This window comes from Excalfactoria chinensis, chromosome 5, assembly GCF_039878825.1.
Source record: "Excalfactoria chinensis isolate bCotChi1 chromosome 5, bCotChi1.hap2, whole genome shotgun sequence".
NCBI lineage: Eukaryota > Metazoa > Chordata > Aves > Galliformes > Phasianidae > Excalfactoria > Excalfactoria chinensis.
The window spans coordinates 43195287-43200368 of record NC_092829.1 but is presented as its reverse complement, the minus strand read 5'-3'; the positions used below and the strand labels follow the sequence as shown (position 1 = coordinate 43200368).

At 49.0% G+C, this 5082-nt stretch overlaps 1 long non-coding RNA gene across 1 annotated transcript; it reads left to right on the top strand.

The window, feature by feature from the left end:
- The first annotated feature begins 1296 nt into the window (after positions 1-1296).
- LOC140252622 (uncharacterized) lies at positions 1297-1827 on the top strand. Its single transcript, XR_011903676.1, has 3 exons — positions 1297-1342; positions 1444-1470; positions 1745-1827. It is a non-coding gene; the product is annotated as an uncharacterized lncRNA (long non-coding RNA).
- Positions 1828-5082: the final 3255 nt, after the last annotated feature.

Below are 5082 nucleotides of genomic sequence, written 5' to 3'. Positions count from 1 at the left end.
TCGTCCACCTCCGCCGAGCACCCACGTTCGTTCAGGCCGTTCGTTTAGAGCTGTGACGGAGCGCTCTGACGGCACCGCTTCGTAAAAAGAGGCAGTTAAAAGAAATGTAATATGCAAGCGAGAGACCTTCAGCTCGCTTTCCAAGTGACGACTGTGCAGATGGATGGATTTCGTCCAGATGGAGTGAAATATCATGTTTAGTTTCTATTTTCTTCGTTAGAATAAATATCAGGGTTCTGGCATTAGGAAGCGCTTCTTCTTTTCATAAAATCTATTAACTCACAAGTCTCACTCTGAAACGTAGCCGAGCAGACGGCCGGTTTGATCTAAGGAACAGGTAGCTGGGCAGTAACTTTGCTTTTCCTCGGCGGGATCTGACACCTCACTCCGCACGTTCGGATCTCCCTTCTCTTCCGTTTGATGCTGCCGATGGCCGTGTAAAATATACGTGTAACAGCGTGCAATAAAAACATTCACACTTCTACCATCGTAGACATGAAAATGAGCGCAGTCCAACTTTCAGGAGTTTCAATTAAGAACGGAACTGCCATTGAAAGTGCCTTTGATTACAGCAGTTTTTACAGAGTACCCGTGTCCTTTACTGGAGATAAGTGAAGTCTCACCCAAAGCATTCCAGCTGATGTTCGCGACACACGAGCGCAATCCCAAGCGACACCGCACGGAACCGCTCGCAAAGCCACGCTTCACATTTTACCGGTCGGGAATTTTCTGTAGCGCATCGCAAACCCACCGGGGAATCCGTCACATCCCCGCTGCCGTGTTTTCACTGCTGCCTTCAATCACGTTTTCTGGGTCAGGGCCAAAGTATTCACAGGTTCAACACATCTTTTTTTTTTCTTTCTTTCTTTTTTTTTTTTTTTTTTTTTTTTTTTTTTTTTTTTTTTTTTTTATGAATGGGGGAAGGAAAGGGGAGTAGACACAGCACGGAGCAGAGGGCGCTGGAAAGCGTTAATGCCGGGGACGTTCTTTGGAAGGGCGTGATGAGACGCAAAGCGAGTCGTTTGAATGAGGCACGACGATTTCACTTATTAATGAGCCTCACAACGAGGTGTGCAGAAGTGGACAACAAACTTGACAATGCGGTTCAGATCTTTAGTTCAGATCGGAAGTCCGCGTGTCGAGCTGTCAAACCCCCGCCCGGCTCTAACGAGGTAACGACTCCCAGGTGCCGCGGGGGCGGCGCAGCCGCGACTGGTTCGCAGCCGGGGGCGGGTCCTCCCGCTACGCCTCTTAAGCTCCTCCGGAGGCCGTTGGGAGCTACCAGAGGGATCCGGGATTCCATAGAAGATGGTAGTCGGCGTGGGCTCCGCTTCTCCGTCAGGTTTGGGGGCTGCGAAGCATGGCGAGGGGCTGCTTTTTTACGGGAATTTGCGATTGGGTTTTTTTGTAACGTTCTCTCTGTGTTCTGCTGTTTTGTTTCAGGTTGCGGTGGGACGTCTCCCGGTGAAGGTAAGCTCGAAACGGTGAGTCGTCCGGGTATTAATGGGACCCCGGAGGCGGCGAGAGCCGAGGAGCCGTTCGGGGCCGTCCGCCCGCAGCAGGCTGCCGCCGGGCCGTCAGCTCCTTTCTCCCCTCGAGGCTTTTCAGCGGGGGCTTCGGGTTCTCTCGGTGGCACAGGTAGGAGCGAGCGGGATGGGGCCGTATTCTCCCAGCTCCGGCGCGGCTGGGAACGCAAGGGTGCAGCCACGCAAGGACTGCTGAAACAAGTTGTCTCCTATTGCAGGCCGAAGGGGTTCCGGCAGCTGTTCTCGACCGTCACGCCTTCCTCTCTTTGTTTTCATCAGGGTGCGTTCTCAAGAATAAGAAAGAGCAGCAACGGCTGGAGACGGGCGTCACCTCAAAGAGGAAAAAGAAGGTGAAAGCCAGTTCAGGATCCCCTTTGTGGGGGGAAGTTGACGGCTAACCGAAGCTTGCAAGATTGCTAACAGCAAAACAGAGGCTAGGGAACGTGCGGGTGTGTCGTTATCAGGACTGTCACCTGTGAAATAGGGGATGAGAGAAGGCGGAGGTGAAGAAGCCCTTCTAAGGTTCAGCAGCGGCTGCTGAGACGGTTCTTCGGGTTCGTCAGAAGCGTGGGAAGAGATGTCCAAGACATCGTCGTTTCCAGCGGCAGCTTAAGCATAGGCGTCTACAAGGCTCAGCTGAATCTTCTCTGGAAGCACCACATCCAAAGGGCTCCTTAAGACATCCCTGGACGCGGAGGCGTCTTTCTCCCGGGGAGCCTATTTCAGCGTTTAACTCCCCTTTGGGTCAAGAAGCGTTTCGTAAGGTCCAGGCTAAAGGTATCGAGTGGCAACCGTGGGCTTTTTTTGTTCTTCTGTCAGCAGCGGGAAGAGAGTATTGCAGTCGTCAGGATAAGCATCTTGGAGATGTGGTAAGAGAGCCCTAAGGTATCCCCTGAGCATTCTTTCCCTAGATCTTACTGGGCTCTGCCTATGTCCGCCGAGGAAGCGGGCAGAAGCGAGCCCTCGAGAGGTTCGTACGGCGTTTTTTGTGCTGTTTGTTACAGGCAAGGTGGACGAGGAAGGACGGAGAGCCCAAAGGAGCGCAGCCTTCAGCGCGGGAGGGAAGAAGAGCCGGAGTCGTGTCCCCGGGTGTCACGGTGTGGTGAGTAACGGGCTGTTTGGGGAGTTTGAGTCCTCTCTTCCGGGGTTGTTTAAGGCTTGTCTTTATTCTTTTTTGGCAGGGTGAGCAGCGCAGCAGAGCATTTGGATGGAGGGCGGGTGAGCCCCGCGAGCCGGCTGTTGCAGCGGTTCATCAGAAGCAGTTCGAGGAGCAGAGGTGGCATTGGATCGGAGCAGCTGCACGGAGCGAGGTGAGTGTGTCCTTTTTTGTTTAGTGTGTTGCTTTTTGGTGTTGGGGACTTTTTGTCCGGTTCTGTTGTTTAGAGCACTGTCGGTTAGTTAGTGGGTGCTTTTTTGTGGTTTTTGTCTTGTTTTTTGTGTTTTGTTTTTTTTTTTGGTGTTTTCACTTGGTGTTTTTTGTGGTATTTTGTCTTGTTTTTTGTGTTTTGTTTTTTTTTGGTGTTTTCACTTGGTGTTTTTTGTGGTTTTTTTTGTCTTGGTTTTTTGTGTGTTTTTGGTGTTTTCACTTGGTGTTTTTTGGGTTTTTTTGTCTTGGTTTTTTGTGTGTTTTTGGTGTTTTCACTTGGTGTTTTTTGGGTTTTTTGTCTTGTTTTTTTTGTGTGTTTTTGGTGTTTTCACTTGGTGTTTTTTGGGTTTTTTGTCTTGGTTTTTTGTGTGTTTTTGGTGTTTTCACTTGGTGTTTTTTTGTGGTTTTTTGTCTTGGTTTTTTTTGTGTGTTTTTGGTGTTTTCACTTGGTGTTTTTTGGGTTTTTTGTCTTGGTTTTTTTCTGTGTTGGTTTGACTTTGAGGGGGGAGAACACAGCTCACACTGGGTGACTGCTCTGGTCACTTAGTGTGGGCTGTGTTCTCCCCCCTTGGAATAATGCTGGAGACCCGGTTTTGCACTATCTTTAAAAAGATATAATTTTTTTTTTTGGGTGGGACGGTGGGTGAAACATAGTGGCAGATAGTTTTTTTTTGGTGGCCCCTGCCCCCTCGGGGGCTGCCCCCGCCCCCTCGGGGCCCCTCCCTCCCCTGTGCCCCTCCCCTGTGCCCCCTTGGGGGCCCCTCCCCTGTGCCCTCTTGGTCCCTCCCCTGCCCCTTGGAGCCCCTGCCCCCTTGGGGGCCAGCCCTGCCCCTTGGAGCCCCTGCCCCACTGGGGGCTGCCCCCTGAGTCCACACTTGGGCCCTGCCCCTCGGGGTCCCTCCCTTGTCCCCTTGGGGCCACCCTCTGAGTGGGGTGTGTGGGGAAGAGCCCCTCCCTGGCGAAGGGGTCTCTTCCTTGGGAGCTGGGGTGGCTCCTGTGTGGTGGTGGTGCTCTTGATCTTGAGGGTAGAAGCTCAAGTGAGGAGAAGCTGCGTTCCGGGTCCTGCTGAAGAAGAAGACTTGGTTTAATTCAAGCCTCAGGTAAGATCTTTTTGAAACAACACTTGCTCTGTGCCTAAGGGGGTCTATGGGGATTTCCTGTTTACAGAAGTTTGGTTAAGGGGCTGAAGGTGGAATACACTGAGATGCATGCCACAGGCATAAGTCCTGTATGTGCTATGAATGGTTATACAGTATCAATAAACTAGGTAGACTGAGCGGTTACTGAGGAGGGAAGTGGCTGCTCTGTTCTCTGTAACGTTATTGTCATTTCCTCTTAGAAAAAATAAAACCTAACAGGCAAATAAATGGAAATACTTGTGAAAGCTGTTGTGAGAGCTCTGAGGCCAATTATTTATATCAATTATTTATCAATTAGTATATATACTATACTTCATATAGCATATTATATGCATTATAATTATTTATTTAATAATTATATATCAATTACATAGTAAGTATAGAAAACTATCTCTTTGTGGGCAGAGTTTTACTCAGTTTGTACTAATGTGCCCCCTGTAAAGTGTCACAAATTGCAAGATGGGGGACTTTTAAAATATCTGAATTTAAATAATGAAAAGCTCGCTTGCCCTCAATAGCGTGTCTCCTGCTTCTTCTTACTTGAGCATAACTGTCAAGGAGAACTTCAGGATAGAATTCTGTTCTCCTCATTTCAATGCATACCTCTAAAATACTGGTAGGTAACCTTATTTCTGTGGTTTGGGAAGCAGGTGATAATTCCCTTTTGCAGAATTATTGGCTTGTGAAAGCTTTTTAGCAAGACTTTCTGCAGTGGGAGCCACTGATCTGCACTGTGTGTGGCATCTAGGATGGCAAGACTATCTGCCCTGTAGCAGAAAGACTGGGCTTATATAGCAGAAAGACTAGACTTAGCAACTTGAGGCTTTGCAGTGAAGCGGATACCTGTCTCTGACTTAACAGGAAATCAGTGCTTACCTCAAAAGAAGGAAAGAAAAAAGGATGCTCTATTTCTGTGCTTTGGCCCGGCTTCTTTGCTGCTGAAGGTTTTGATCTTGGAACGTGAAGAGGAAGAAAAATGATCCCATAAGTGATCTGCTATTTGGCATTGCATGCTCTGTAAAAGAAAAAGTGAGACTTAAATCAATAACAA